General features: G+C 34.7%; 1 protein-coding gene across 4 annotated transcripts in view; it reads right to left on the bottom strand.

The window, feature by feature from the left end:
- The window catches only part of LOC129755150 (ras-interacting protein RIP3), a 430,486-nt gene extending 420,397 nt beyond the window's left edge, over positions 1–10,089 (bottom strand). For 2 of the 4 annotated variants that reach the window (XM_055751502.1, XM_055751505.1), the window contains exon 1: positions 8,823–10,089. The gene's annotated coding sequence lies outside the window, so the exon portion shown is untranslated. Of the gene's footprint in view, positions 1–8,533; positions 8,673–8,822 lie in introns of those variants that run through there. The other 2 variants (XM_055751504.1, XM_055751503.1) reach the window with 2 other exon arrangements.
- Between the last annotated feature and the right edge of the window lie 6,951 nt (positions 10,090–17,040).

Below are 17,040 nucleotides of genomic sequence, written 5' to 3'. Positions count from 1 at the left end.
AAGAAGAAAATACTTTTGTTTCCAGATTATTCTATAAATAATTTTGATTTCAGATTTGTATTTTGTCAATATTAAGGGTACTGCAATGATGCCTAATTTCGATTTTGGGCAGTTTTTACAGCAAATTATGCTATAACTTTGATATCAGGTTTAAATATTGAAAGAAACAATTTACACGTCCTTTATGCCTTGTTTTGCTACAAATAAAATTCTTAACCAAATTTTGCTGACTGTTTGCTCTCTATACCAAAATGTGGTCTCAGCTTGCTATCAAATAAAAATATATGCATGCATAATGAAACATTATTATGGTTTCAGTTTGCTATCAAATTGTGCATCAAAATTTGCTCGGGAAATAAACAAAAATGTAAAAAAATGTAACATGTAATGAAACTTGGCTATCACTTAGCCTGACATTGGTGTTTATTTGTATTAAGAACATAAACAAACTGTAAAAGTAAACATCAACAATCTACAGAAAGCGACAGGTCCTGTTGTGAGATGTTTAGTCGAAACAACACCGACAACGACGACGCTTGACTTCAAGGTTCTCTATATCTCTTAGTTGCTCGCTCACTATCAGTAGTACAGTTAGTTAGTTAGTTAGAGTAATTTAATTAGCATTTTCAGGGGCATTCGGTCTTCGTCTTCGATGGTTGCTCCTCTTGGTTTGAACTTTCGATGGATGGAAGAAGGGGTTGCCCCATAGACCTGGATACGTACTGGGCCGGCTAAATGTGCACACTTTCTACACTTTGCGGTTCCCCCGAAGCACAGCAACGCTCTGGTGTGATGTTTCATTCGGTGAAAATGAGCTGTCATTCGGGAAGCCGAAGTGGATACTCATCAGAAGTTCGGCAAAGTTTTGCTAAATCTATTTCAGTGGTGTTTATTAAATTTAAACAACTGTAGAGCTTCCTTTTCGGCTTAACGTCGGAGGAATCATGAAACGTAAGTGGGATTTATAATTTTCCCATATTTCTCCGGTTGACCTATTTAAAATTCCATCCGATCTCAATCGATAAAGCCAATCCTCCCACACGTCTGGTTGTTGAGTAATGTTATATCCTTTTACCCGAAGCCACACTACAACATATTGAGTTGTTTCGGAATTAATTCCTATCCCATCATCGAACTGGATGGATACACATCGAAGAAATCCAATAAACCACAATCGGCAAATCACCGGCTAGCAGGAAAAGAATACACGCTGCTGGCTGCCCAAGAAATTCACGCTCCAATAAATTTGCATTTCCCCATAAAACAAGCCCGGAACCATCATAAACAGATCAGAACCATTCATCCGAAATGAGGACGGGATTTTACGACCCCGGCAGGCAGCCAGGCGTTTTAGCCCTTCAGATGGGATGGACTTGAAACACGAGGCACGATGTGTAGGATATCCTGGCTAGCAAAATCCCACATGGATCACGCACCATGTGAACTTCACTCCCGTCGACCCTTCAAACAAATTGATGGATCGCTCACGGCTTTCCCCCGGCTTCAATATGGGAAAAAGGTCCTTCCGAGATTGGCTCAATGAACTGCACTAATTTGTGGCGTTTTTTTTTCACCCTGCCACGGCGCTGCCAGCCATTTCGCCATTGAACTAGTTCATATGTCACAATTTTCAATTGGAATAATTAAATTTTCAAAGGTTAATTGAAATAAATTAATTAATCGTTACAGAACTTTTTCATTCTGAATTTGAAACATTGAAACAACAATCTTCAATGGTACGAACCTAAGGTTATTTGTTTATTTTTTTTAGATACCTTTTATAAGAAACTTATTCTTATTCTAAACATTTAGATCATCTGTTACCAAAGGATAACATTTACATCGCAATGATTCTTCATATAAGGTACTTCTATTTCAAAATCATCTGGATATTGACATATGTAGATAAACATAGAAGCAAATATTACAACTGTATAGTCATAGCTGTAAAGTCACACAGTTCAATCAAAGCGTTCCTAATTTTATCCTTATCCTGCTATAGCGACCGTTATAAATTAAGATTTTTTCAAATCTGCTTTTATCACGATACACTCGGAATAAGCCATGGATCGTTGGGAATTATGATCTATCCTCCTTACTCGCGGACTTCAAAGTTATATATCAGAGGTGACCGCTAGAAGAAGATTATCTAATGCCAGTCTGCCAACTGAATCGTAAATATAAAATCTTGGATCGCATAAAAATGTTGTTGGACCATGAAAAATAAGAAAAATCGAATTTTTACTATTTTTAGAACATCTTGAACATCTTTCATTTTTTTTTTTCTAAATTTCAGGCTTAAGTGTACAACAAATTTTATTTAGATTGGACTAGTATTCTCTCTTGTCCAATTTCCATTGAATTGAAAAAATCGGCCTCTGGTAGAAAGACGAATAGGCGCAAGGAGCGCAGATTTTTAAGGCTGCTGCTACGAAAAAAAAATTTCTTATAACGCCTCCGGTAGAAAGACGGATTGGCACAGGGAGCGCAGATTTTTAAGACTACTACTTCAAAAAAAAATTGTTTCTGATTCGACCTCCTGTAGAAATACGGATTGGCACATTTTTAAGGCTGCTGCAGCTGATTGTTTGATTTTATCTGGCCATCCGGAAGAAATTCGGACGGATTGGCTCTGCAAGCGCAGATTTTTAAGACTGTTGACTGTTGTTTTGATTTGGCCTTCTGGTGGAAAAAGACGGAATTGGCTTAAGATGACCCAATTTTGAAGGCTGCTGCAGCTGGTTGTTTGTTTTAATATGGCCTTCCGGTGGAAAAAAAGATGGATTGGCTTAGAAAGCGCACATTTTTATGGCTGCTGCAGCTGGTTGTTTGTTTTGATTTGGCCTTCCGGTGGAAAAAGACAGAATTGGCTTAGGAAGCGCAGATTCTTAAGACTGTTGCTTATGATCGTTTGTTGAGATTTGGCCTTCCGGTTGAAAAAGATGGATTGTCTTAGAAACACAGATTTTGAGCCAGCTTCTGCTGATTTTTTGTTTTGATTTGGCCTTCCGAAGGAAAAAGACGGATTGGCTTAGGGAGTGCAGGTTTTTAAAGCTGCTGCAGCTGATTGTTTGTTTTGATTTAGCCTTCCGGTGGGTAAAGACGGATTGGCTTAGGAAGCGCAGATTATCAAGACTGTTGCTGCTGATTGTTTGTTTTGATTGATCCTTCCCGTGAAAAAAGACGGATTGGCTCAGGAAGCGCAGATTTAGAAGACTGTTGATGCTGATTGTTCGTTTTTATTTGACCTTCCAGTGGAAAAAGGTGGATTGGCTAAGGAAGTACAGGTTTTTAAGGTTGCTGCTGATCGTTTGTTGAGATTTGACCTTCCGATGGAAAAAGACGGATTGGCTTCAAAAACGCAGATTTTGAGTTAGCTTCTGCTGATTGTTTGTTTTGATTTCGTCTTCCGAAGGAAAAAAACGGATTGGCTTAGGAAGTGCAGATTGTTTGTTTTAATTTGGACTTCCAAAGAAAAAAGACGGATTGACTTGAGAAGCACAGATTTTTAAGGCTGCTGCAGCTGTTTGTTTAAAAAAATGGATTGGCTGAGGAAGCGCAGGTTTTTAAGGCTGCTGCTACTTGTTGTTTTTTATTTATACTCCCTGTGTAAAAAGACGGAATTGGCTCAGGAAGCGCAGATTTTTAAGACTATTGCGGCAGATTGTTTGTTTTGATTTGGCCTTCCGGTGGAAAAAGGTGGATTGGCTTAGTAAGCGCAGATTTTTAAGCCAGCTTCTGCTGATAGTTTATTTTTATTTGGTCTTCACGCGGAAAACGACGGATTGACTTAGGAAGTTCAGCTTTTTCAGACTGCTGTTGCTGATTGTTCGTTTTAAGTTGGCCTCCGGAGGAAAAAGACGGATTGAGTTAAGAAGCGTAGATTTTTGACACTGCTGCTGCTAATTGTTTGTTTTTATTTGGCCTCCAAGTGAAAAAAGACGGAACTGACTTGAGGAGCGCCTATTTTTAAGACTGTTGCTGCTGATTGTTTGTTTTTATTTGGTCTTCCGAAGGAAAAAGACGGATTGGATTAGAAAGTGCAAATTTTAAGACTTTTGCTGCAGCTAGTTTATTTTTATTCGGTCTTCCGGTAAAAACGATGGATGGACTTAGGAAGTGCAACTTTTTCAGACTGCTGCTGCTGATTGTTCGATTTAATTTGGCCTCCGGAGGAAAAAAAAACGGTTGGCTTGGGAAACGCAGAAATTTAAAGCTGCTGCTGCTGATTGTTTGATTTGGCCTTCCCGTCTAAAGAGACGAAATGTGCATAGGTAGCGCAGATTTACAAGACTGTTGCTGCTGATTTGGCTTTCTGGTAGGAAAAGACAAATTGGCTTAGAAAGCACAGATTCTTAAGCCAGTTTATGCTGATAGCTTATTTTTTATTTGGTTTTCCAGTGGAAAAAGACGGATTGGTTTAGAAAACGCAGATTTTGAGCCAGCTTCTGCTGATTGTTTGTTTTGATTTGGTCTTCCGAAGGCAAAAGACGGATTGGCTTAGGAAGTGCAGATTTTTAAGACTGCTGCAGCTGATTGTTTGTTTTTATCCGGTCACCCGGTGGAAAAAGACGAATTGGCTCTGGAAGCGCAGATTTTAAGGCTGTTGCTGCTGCTAGTATATTTTTATTTGATCTTCCGGTGAACAACGATGAATTGACTTAGGAAGTGTAGCTTTTTCAGACTGCTGCTGCTGATTGTTCGTTTTAATTTGGCCTCCGGAGGAAAAAGACGGATTGAGTTAAGAAGCGTAGATTTTTGACACTGCTGCTGCTAATTGTTTGTTTTTATTTGGCCTCCAAGTGAAAAAAGACGGAACTGACTTGAGGAGCGCCTATTTTTAAGACTGTTGCTGCTGATTGTTTGTTTTTATTTGGTCTTCCGAAGGAAAAAGACGGATTGGATTAGAAAGTGCAAATTTTAAGACTTTTGCTGCAGCTAGTTTATTTTTATTCGGTCTTCCGGTAAAAACGATGGATGGACTTAGGAAGTGCAACTTTTTCAGACTGCTGCTGCTGATTGTTCGTTTTAATTTGGCCTCCGGAGCAAAAAGACGAATTGGCTTGGGAAGCACAAAAATTTCTAAGCTGCATCTGCTGATTGTTTGTTTGGATTTCTCTATTCACTTAATGTGTATCATTAAGAATTTTAACTAACAATCTTTACTTTTTTAAATCAATTGAGCTGAGCGATCGATTGACATGATAATATGATGGAAATGATCAAATATTTATGTTGAAACTAAATAACACTAGCCATTCAATCAGATGAAGCTGTTGGATAAATCTCTTTAACTTACAGATTTGTCTGATTTTTTAAATGATGTGGGATGATTTAAAAAATATTCAAAAGTGTTGTTGGAAAACCTACCCAATAACCAAAAATTTAAGGTTTCGGTGAAACATCTTAGATGTATCCGTGTTCAGAATGCTGAAAAGTCATCTACTTTGTTTATCGTTTATTCTAGATTTTGGTTTGGAAAAATTCGGGCTTGACGATAAATGCAATAAATATTCAAAATAAGCCAAATCTGGCGGTTGACTGACCTTCCCGAATTTCATTCGAGTTAAAAAAAATAAAAATATTCTCTTCTTGATAAACGCCATAGAAGCAAAAAGTCATTTGATGTCCTTTTAGTGGGTGATGACATTTTTAAAATCGTCCAAACTTACAATGGAGCATGCCAAAATGAAATTGAAAAATCAAAAATAGTCCAGAAACCCATTCTTGTAGAAAATCTTATGCATTACGCATCCTTATGAAAATAATCGAAAAATATAACATAAGGGGCATTAAGATGGTAGAAATCGAAGGTGTTTGAAATCATCGCTTTTGTTTTAAAAAAAAATGGACAGATTCTTCGACCAAGTATTCGGCCAAATATTCGTATCACCAAAAAGTAGAAAAGGTTTATACTCGGTATTTGGCCGTTGTGTCATTCTTGTGCAATTTTTTTCATTTAAGTGTCGTTTTTGTGTCGATTTGTAGAAATTTTTGTGCCATTTTTGTATTATTTTTTTGTGTCATTTTGGTGTTATTTTTGTGTCATTTTTATGTCATTTTTGTGCCATTTTTGTGTCATTTTTGTGTAATTTTTGTGTCATTTTTGTTTAATTTTTGTTTAATTTGTGTGATTTTTGTGAAATTATTTATGTCATTTTTGTGTAATTTTTGAGTCATTTTTGTGTCATTTTTGTGTAATTTCTGTGTATTTTTTGTTTAATTTTTATGGCATTTTTTGAGAATTTTTTTGTATAATTTTTAAGTCATTTTTGTGCCATTTTTGTATCATAATAATGTCATTTTTGTGTCATTTTTATTTCATTTTTGTCATTTTTGATTTATTTCTGTGTAATTTTTATGGCATTTTAATAGCATTTTTATGTTATTTTTGTGTAATTTTTGTGAATTTAATGTGTAATTTTTGTGTAATTCTTGTGAAATTTTTGTGTAATTTTTTGTCATTTTTGTGTAATTTCTGTGTGATTTTTGTGTGATTTTTGTGTAATTTTTGTGCCATTTTTGTGTCATTTTTGAGTCATTTTTGAGTAATTTTTGTATCATTTTTGAGTAATTTTTCTATCATTTTTGTCATTTTTGTCATTTTTGTCATTTTTGTCATTTTTGTCATTTTTGTAATTTTTGTCATTTTTGTCATTTTTGTCATTTTTGTCATTTTTGTCATTTTTGTCATTTTTGTCATTTTTGTCATTTTTGTCATTTTTGTCATTTTTGTCATATTTTTCATTCTTGTCCTTTTTGTCATTTTTGTCATTTTTGTCATTTTTGTCATTTTTGTCATTTTTGTCATTTTTGTCATTTTTGTCATTTTTGTCATTTTTGTCATTTTTGTCATTTTTGTCATTTTTGTCATTTTTGTCATTTTTGTCATTTTTGTCATTTTTGTCATTTTTGTCATTTTTGTCATTTTTGTCATTTTTGTCATTTTTGTCATTTTTGTCATTTTTGTCATTTTTGTCATTTTTGTCATTTTTGTCATTTTTGTCATTTTTGTCATTTTTGTCATTTTTGTCATTTTTGTCATTTTTGTCATTTTTGTCATTTTTGTCATTTTTGTCATTTTTGTCATTTTTGTCATTTTTGTCATTTTTGTCATTTTTGTCATTTTTGTCATTTTTGTCATTTTTGTCATTTTTGTCATTTTTGTCATTTTTGTCATTTTTGTCATTTTTGTCATTTTTGTCATTTTTGTCATTTTTGTCATTTTTGTCATTTTTGTCATTTTTGTCATTTTTGACATTTTTGTCATTTTTGTCATTTTTGTCATTTTTGTCATTTTTGTCATTTTTGTCATTTTTGTCATTTTTGTCATTTTTGTCATTTTTGTCATTTTTGTCATTTTTGTCATTTTTGTCATTTTTGTCATTTTTGTCATTTTTGTCATTTTTGTCATTTTTGTCATTTTTGTCATTTTTGTCATTTTTGTCATTTTTGTCATTTTTGTCATTTTTGTCATTTTTGTCATTTTTGTCATTTTTGGGATTTTTGTTATTTTTGTCATTTTTGTTATTTTTGTTATTTTTGTCATTTTTGTCATTTTTGTCATTTTTGTCATTTTTGTCATTTTTGTCATTTTTGTCATTTTTGTCATTTTTGTCATTTTTGTCATTTTTGTCATTTTTGTCATTTTTGTCATTTTTGTCATTTTTGTCATTTTTGTCATTTTTGTCATTTTTGTCATTTTTGTCATTTTTGTCATTTTTGTCATTTTTGTCATTTTTGTCATTTTTGTCATTTTTGTCATTTTTGTCATTTTTGTCATTTTTGTCATTTTTGTCATTTTTGTCATTTTTGTCATTTTTGTCATTTTTGTCATTTTTGTCATTTTTGTCATTTTTGTCATTTTTGTCATTTTTGTCATTTTTGTCATTTTTGTCCTTTTTGTCACTTTTGTGTCGTTTTTCATATATTTTTCGTCTTTTTTGTGATATTTTTTTTTCATTTTTGTCATTTTTGACAACGTTTGCAAAGTTAAGCCATTTTTCATTTGGTCGTGTTATTTACAATCCATAAACACCATACCAGATCTGTCTTAAACTTAAAATTTTTGAAAATTTTATAATTAATTATTTCAGTTTTCGGAACTCTCATTAACGTTCGGTGCTAGAAGTACTTATTTGCTTTTCTCATGCTGAGGAGCCTTTCTGGCCTTGATTCGAATCGGATTTAACTGAAATAACCAATACTAACCCTTTTTTAAATGTTAGAGAAAAGCAGGATAGTTGAACAATCAAAGCACTAATTCAGTGACTAAAGGTAGACAGGTAGTTAATTTGAAAGCACTTCTCATGTAGCTTCCCAATGAATTCATCAGGCCCATAGAATTTTTCTGGGCTGTGGAAGGAAGGAGGGAACGATCCATTTCCCAGAATTCACACAATTCCACACACCAGAAAGGAGCATATCCAGTAACATCATTACACGAAGCCTCTAATCCTACGGAAGCTGACCAACACCAGAGTTCAAAAAACATCAAATCAACTACATTCTAGCAAACACCACTTCTAATCACCTCCACCAACAACAGCTTCGAAGGGAAGCTTATCTTCTCATTTGCACATTCTTCAAAGGCTTATCGTACCTTTATACGAAGGTACTATTCGTGTTTTCACTGCTTCTGCTGCTGCTTACCACACATTAAAAATGTGATTACTTCCGTTCCTTCGCAGAAATGCACACCTTCGCAGAAATGCACACGCAAAAAGGCACACATATTAAGTAGCTATCTGGATCTGTTTTGCTGATTTTTTTTCAGAGGGGAAAGGGTGACGAATTATGCGGAACGTGACAGAAACACTTACTTTCGGATCCACGTTCGCTGCTTGTCGAATTTGTCGCCTACATGTAGGTATGTCGATCGTATCCTTTTGGACTTAATTTGCGGGCTGGTTTTGGTTCCGCAATTTCCTAGGGAAGGGGGCACGAAAAATTTTCCACCTAACAGCGTACACACATTTTCCCATCGGCACCGTCACACGTTGCTTTTTTGTGGGTTTGTTTGTTGGTTTCGTTTCGTTTCGTCTTAAGGGCACGTCCACCTCGGCGCAATGATGGAATGACAACGTCACAGCAAGGGGTCTACCAACAGGCGCTCTTCGGTTTTGAGGTAAACCCCAAGCGCAGCGGCTGATATTATACTCCCCCGACTTTTGGGAGCCGGGTTTGGGGGTTGTCGTCGTTGAGGGGCTGAGGTTGGCAACACTCTTCTCCCATTTGCACAATATTTACACTCCGGTAAGTTATCCCCTTTTCCGAAATACGAATACGAAAAAAACACTCACCCAGAGCAAGCTCACCACACCGTATCAGTTGCCGTGTTTGAACTCACGTGCGGCACCACTTTGATAGCACATCGCACTTTCGAATTCCCCCCCTGTATCTTGGTGTGCCTCTTGATAAGGAGACATCAATTTTCCATCACAGGTTCAGGAAAAACTTTTCAGCCTTCTGTATCCGAGAGTTTTCCCGACTTGCCGATGCTGTAAGGAATTCCTTTATCCGAACACTAACGAGACCATCTTTTTCCCTGGCCGTGCTCCAGTCTCGATTTTCTCGGTGGTGCCATAAGCTTTTCTCAGACACAAGAAACTTTTGCTTTCCATCGCACCCTACACACACAAACACTTGAAAGCAGGAGATCTACACACCACACTTACTACTAGCATGAGCCTAATTCCTTCGCTAGATCCTTCCTCTCCAGCCTCGGGAGTTTTTCACTTGCGATGCGATGCCACCGCAACGAGATTAATCCTTGTAATCAGGTGGAATATGGCCGCATACACAACAAAAAAAAACAGAACCACCCCAGGTTTTGGTCTCGGCCTCGACGGCTGATGAAAAACCTAACTTTCCTAACCATCAATCAGCACACAACTCCACCTCAAAGGACATCGAGACGAGGGGACGTCCCGTGGAAAACTTCCTTCTCCTTCCCAAGAAAAACCGAATCACCACCACCCCAAAAAAAAAGCTGGATTCCCCCCTCTGCCACAGTAAAATCCCACCGAAGAACGCGAAGAACAACGCCACGGATCCAGAAGCCGCCCGACGAATCCGAACGAATCGACCAACTCGAGCACCAGTGGAAAACTGACGAGAAATTTCCCTTAACCCTCAGAGTGGACGACATTTTTCGCGCAATGTCAATGTGGTGGTGGTGATTAACGAGAGTTTTCCAACCAACTCGCTCAGGGAGCTCAGCATTTACATACATATATCCCCCCTCGAAATGAAAAATCAACTTTGGAAACAAACACATACATATTGGTGTTTTAGAAAATCGTAAAAGGAGTCAGAAGGCATTGAATTTCTCTATTCACCCAGTGGTGCCATGTTATTTTTTTTTTAATTATGGATTTCCGATGACCTGAACGTCGAGGTTTGAAAACTCAAACAACTGATTATAGATATTATCCATGATTTAGGAATAGGCTTTAATAGGGTAAACACACATTCAACAGGGCATAACTTTTTTACCATTGGGTAAAAATCAACCAAATTTTGCACACTTTCTCATTGAAGTGTATTGTTTACATGCTGTCAAACTCGAAGTCGTGTTTATCGATTCAATGAAAATTAAGGTGAACCAACGCGAGTCAAGAGAATAAATTCTTTCCAAACACCTGGAGTTTCCTGACCTGTCGCACCGGCAGTTGGGAAAAATGTTGAACATTCACCATTCCAGAGTGATGAAGCGGTTCCAGAAGCGGTTGGCGTTGGACCACGGCGAAGGAGCTGGAAGAAAACCGGGACCGGAGAACAAAAAGACGGAGGGAAAGGTGAACGTCTCGAGCCGTGATTTGGCTAAAAAAATCGACATGTCGCAGAGTTACGTGTTACGAGAAGAGAGCTGGACCACATACCTACATACAAGGAACAGAACTTCCCAAACCGCGATGAGCGGCAACAATCGACGGCTAAAACTTGGGCATGGAAGCTCTACGAGATGATGCGGACAAAATATGGCTGCTGTGTGATGGACGACGAAACGTATACAAAAGCCGATTTGAAGCAAATTTCGGTATTGGAATTTTTCACCGGCAAGAGCAAGTTCGATGTGGACGACAAATTTAAGAAGAAGAAAATGTCGAAGTTCGTCTCCAAATATCTCGTTGGGCAGGCCATCTTCTTTTGCGGACTGAAGAGTTAGCCTTTCGTGACACAGGGCACAGTAAATGGCGAGATCTACAAATCTGAATGATTCGAGAAGCGCCTTTTGCCATTCTTGCAGCAGCACGACGAAGCTCCACTATTTTGGCCTGATTTGGCATCATGCCACTATTCTTAAAGTGTCCTGGAGTGGTATGAGGCCAATTCTGTCCATTTTGTTCCAAAGACATGAACTCGCCAAACTATCCGGAGCTGCGGCCGGTGGCAATAATGAAGCGGGAACTTCGGAAGAGCAAGAAGACGATCAAAGGCGAGAAGGACATACAGATTAAGAAAATGGAAAAAAAAACTGAGAAACTGGTTAGCCAAATGGTCATTGAACCTAGCATGCATTCGGCCTGACAGCCTTTGGCCAGATGAGGCCTTTGGAGTCAAAGGGATATAAGAGCATAAAAGCTAATTTCGAGAAAACACGATTCAAAGTTCATGTGTTTGTTCAATTTCCATATATTTTTCGAAAATTTGCCACCGACCGTGGTCTAGAGGATTGTGTTGAAGTCTTCTATGCCAGAGGTCATGAAATCGAGTCTCAGCCACGGCACACATAGTACTTAGGGTTTAGGGTTAGGGTATGAACACAGTGAACGCAAAGCGAACTGCGAAGCGAAATGTGCTCGTTCACCAGATGTATTTCGCTAGTTCGTTTATGAAGGCCGGCCACAGTGCACGCGCAAAAAAAGCAAACCCCTTTATTCCGAAAAACCGCGTAGAAAAGACTTTCCAGGACCATGGAAACAAAACCGCAGGGGATATGAAAAAGAAACTAAAGGAAATGAATATACGGTGCCAGGACCTTGTGAGGACTTCGGCAAATAGATTTTTGAACCTTAAACCTTTTAAACCTAAAAGGTGAGATAAATTCGTTTTCATCGATGGTTAAAATCTTTGATTTTAAGAGTCTGGTAGATAAAACTTAGTTGATTTGCGCATAAAATAAGCTTTTTTTTAGGAGAGTCTTCCATTTCTTAAAAAAAAACATTATTCTTCACTCAAATTTTGAAAATTGTCTTGTTTGCAAGACCAATCTTCAAAACAATTTTACAAATTCAAAGATTTGAACTTTTAATAAAAAACACAAATATTCAAAAAAAAAATTAAGTAAGAGATAAAAATCATCAGATTTTCGGATAAAATTTCTTGATGCAAACTTAAAACAAATAAATAATTTTTGTATGAAATTTATCTTTAAAAACTGCAATATTAACACATTGCGGACTAAATACGAAATATCTCGTTTTTTCGCTAGCCGCTACTATGCTTCATTGAAAAGCCAAATTCAAATGTTGAAACCTCATTCTACAAAATTTAACACAACACTTCCCGTTACTTAAATATCTATATTAAATTATCAGAATTTTGTTTATTGGTTTCTGAAACATAAAATGCTGAATTTTTGTGTCCTTGATGTGTTAATAATGTTAAACAATACACTGGGAAAATATAGAATTATGTACAGATTTTTCAGATGGAGATGTTTCTTCAACAGCAAATATTTTTATAAAGAATCATTTCCACACTAAAAACTAATTTTGATTAATAAATTTAAATTTGGTAACTGAATTGACAAGCAATCTTAACACATAAAGACCGAAAAAAACTTCTGGACTAAATTTAAAAAAAATGAGCATTTTTAGGTTGCAGCAAATGTTGTGTTCAGTTTTGTCGAATAAAGTTTAACACTTAAATTCAGTGATTTCCTCAACAATTTATGTTGATTGTAATATTTAATCTTTTTCTGAATTTTGAATCTGCATTCTATGAAATTATTTTATCAGCTATATCGGTGAGATTTTATATTCTTTGATAAAGGATATTTAAGAATTGAAAGATTATAGACGGATAGACGATTAGAATAAGATGAATTATGTTGAAAATGAGCGAAAGGACAATTTTAATTTTATGAAGAGATTAACCACCGTAATTTTCGTATGTTACTTAAATTTGTCGGCCTTAGCGGTGAAAAGTGATGTCCTTTTTAGTACGGACATCTGAAGATTATGAAATTTTTTATATAGATGGATAGAAGGTTAGATGAAATGAAAGATGGTGAAAATGAGCGGGTAGAATTTACTTAGAAGCATTATCATCACATATCAAATTTTTGTTCCTCATTAATTAAGTAATTTAATTTGAAAAACTTTTCATCACATATCATCTCATTGTTCCTCCTCAAAATCTGCATTCTGAATTTGAATTCTGAATCTGAATTAAAAAAGTGCGCTTTGAATCTGTAGCCAAATTTCCATACGATTTCTGAAATAAACAAAAAAAATACGATTTCCGAATCTCATTCCAGATCAGAATTTTATGAGCCAAGTTTTTGAGCCCTCATGCATTAATCTATTAATTAAATTCTGTAGTTCAGGTTTAATCTGAATTCACTATTTAAATTATTTATTGTTAATCTGTATTGTGAATCAGAATTAAAATATGAATTTACAAAGATCTGAATCTGAGTTTTCAATTTTGGATTGCCATTCCGAAGCTTTAAATTTTTGAATTTTGTTTTGGGAGTTATGAAATCAGAACCTTCAAAATGGGTTTATTTTAATTCAAAATTTAATATTCAGAACTGAATTTTGATGAACAAGTGGGAACATTTTGAAAAAGCAGAGTTTTGGACTTGGGATGGGTTTTTGAGGTTTTGGCATTAGTTTTTAGTCTAGATTGTTACTTTCGATTGACCTTACTCAATTATCATAATTTGGTCCTGAGTTCAAAGTTTTGAGTGTAGAGTGGAATATTTCGCTTGCCGTTTTGGATCCTCATGGGGGGGGGTTTAACCCCCAAAACCCCCCGTTCCTACGGCCATGCACTATGGTATGGAAACTTAAAATCCAATATAGTGGCTCCGCTCAACTTTAAAAAATTGTAAATGACTGGAAATCGCATGAAAAAAAATTCAAGATAACTATGACAGAAATACAACACAATTATGAAAAAAAAAATATGGCAAAAATATGACAAATGTGATTAAAATTTGTCAAAATATGAGAAAAATATAGCAAAAATTTGATAAATTTGTCATTAAATGACAAAGCCATGAGTCATGACGAAAAAAAAAAACAAAAATATGACAGATGGCAGAAATTTGACAGCAAAAAGGAAAAAAAATCTGACAAAACTATACAAAAGTTGCCAAATAATGACAAAAAAAAATTAACAATAATGACAAAACTCAAAAAAAAACATGGACATCATGCAAAATATAACAAATGTGATGAAAACATGACAACTTTAATAACTAATAAAAAAGACAAAAATATGACCAAATTTGGCAGAAATCTAACGATACTATGACAAAAACGTTACAAATGTGATAAAATTATGACAAAGTTATGTAAAATTATGACAAAAATGTAACAAAACAATGACAAAAAAATGTAAGCAACGACGAAAATGTAACAAAACTGTGACAAGAAAAATATGCCAAAAAAAACAAAGCATTGTCATAGCTCTGTCATATTTTTGACATTTTCATTTTATTGTCAATTTTTGTCATAATTTTGTCATTTTTTTTTTCATTTGTCGTCTTTTTATCATAGTTCTGTCAGATTTTTTTCATTTGATTGTTAGTTTTTTTCATAGTTTTCTCCTTTATTGATTTGATTAATGACTTCTGGATTTTAACTATTGTATTCCAACTAACGGACATCGGCTCAGGAGGCAACTGACTTGCCAACTGAGCTACATATATCACAGGCTCATAGTTTTGGCTTAATTTCGTCATATTTTTATCACATTTGTCACATTTTTATGCAACATATCTTTCCGGATTTTTGTCATATTTTGTTAAATTTAAGTCATCTTGATGTCGTATTTGTCAATATTTTGTCATTTTTTGACGTTTTCTTGTCAGAATTTTGTCGTATTTTTAGAATATTTTTCATAATTTTGCCAAATTTTTGTCATAGTTTTGACAGAACTATGTCATATTCTAGCACATTTGTCATATTTTTGTCATTTTAATGTCAAATTTTTGCCATATTTTTTCCACATTTGTCATTATTTTTTCATAGTTTCATACATATGTTTGTCAGATTTTTGGTATTTTATTTTTAATTTTATATTTGTCCTTGTTTTAGTTCTGTCAAGTTTTTGTCATTATATTGTCAAGTTTTGTTCATCATTTTGACATATTTCTCAAAATTTTGTCAGATTTTTATCACATTTGTCATAGCCTTGTCATTTTTGTGATTTTTTTTTCATATTTTTGTCATAACATTGTAATTTTTGTCATATTTTTGGCATAATTTTCGTATTTCATGCCAATGTTCTGTCATTTGTTACTTATTAACTTGTTATATTTTTGTCATAGTTTCTTTCAGATTTTTGTCATTTGATTGTAAAACTTTAGTCATAGTTTTTCATTTTTTCCAAAGTTTTGTTACATATATTTTGTCTTATTTCTATAACATTGGTCATATTTGGTATTTTATTTAAACATTGTCAACCAACAAATTCGTTCAATTTTCGAGCAAATTTGGTCAAAACCCAAGAATTATTCAACAAAATTCAAGAAAAAAAATTTTGTAATTTTTTTTCACAACAGCTTATTAGCCAATTTTACGTCGTATTTATACATACTCTTTTATGATTATTTTTATAAAAATGGCTCAAAAAGTTCCGATTTGGACACATAAATGAAAAAAAATTTCGACACATTTTTTTTGTTTGATTTGGTTTATAAAGTAAGTGAATACGGGCCAACTTCGGGCTTTTTTCAACGAAATCTGGGCAACAGGACTGGACCGGACTTTTCCCAAATTTTGTATTTAATATTCGGGCAAACTAAATGGTTGAAACCACTAGTCTTGGCGCTAAAAATCCGCATTTAACTACTCATCAAAAGAAATTTCGAGGGGCTGCTGAAGACACATTCAATGCGCTTGTAATTTTTATCCGTTCGCGTATCGAAAAATCTCAAACTTGTCAATAGTTTTCATAGTTCAAATCACACAAACATATAATTTAGAAAATCAATTATTTTGTTGGAATAAGCGTAAATGTTGACAACTGTTACAGAATAGTTAATTAAAATATATGGATTGATTTTTTAGAAAAATGCATAATACGTTTCGAAGACATCAAATACTGCTTCATTGGGTAGAAAAAAATGGGGTTGTTTCAAAAAGCCAACAAAAACAGTCGTGAATGAGAGAATTCACATCACAGAAAAAGAAAACTTTTTTAATTTAACGAGAAAATTTTGACTTTTTTTTGACAAAAAAAAGATCTTTTTTGAAAATGATGAGACGATTCTGAAACACGAAGTTTTATACAAACCGGTTGGAATTCAGCTGAGTTACAACAGCAGAATGAGTGAACAAAATTTTATTATATGTGAAATTTTATAAGGGAAATGCTCTGAAACTTTAAAAGAGTTTATAATATTTGAAGGCTGTAAAGAATAGTTCAGGATAACTTAAAATTTCGTGACGTTTATTCAGTTCACTACCCTGTTCTGTTTAAACTAGAAGCAAATTCACGTCACAACTTATAATAGCCATAACTTTGTTCGTTGTTATTCAATAGAGAAGCTACGCACGTCAAATTGTGGGTAATTGTTTTTTCTACATTTTATTTGAAGACACCAATATCCTATTTCCACAGAAAGAATAGAAAACCAAAGTGGTATGTACTGAAATAAAAAATGATCTATTCTAGCGTGAACTCACGTCACAAAAGTAGAACTCACGTCACACGATCACAACACAAACAAATTAAATTAATTAATAACCATGCATTGGTTGACTTCTAGAATAATAACAGCTCAGAAAAGTCCGTATAGCGATTTCACGTCACAGTAGAATGTGTTTCAAGAATTTCGCGCGATCTTCACAACGACAG

The sequence above is a fragment of the Uranotaenia lowii genome, chromosome 3 (assembly GCF_029784155.1).
Source record: "Uranotaenia lowii strain MFRU-FL chromosome 3, ASM2978415v1, whole genome shotgun sequence".
In the NCBI taxonomy this organism is placed as follows: Eukaryota; Metazoa; Arthropoda; class Insecta; order Diptera; family Culicidae; genus Uranotaenia; species Uranotaenia lowii.
The sequence above is the reverse complement of the archived record's forward strand: the minus strand, read 5'-3'. Positions and strand labels throughout refer to the sequence as shown.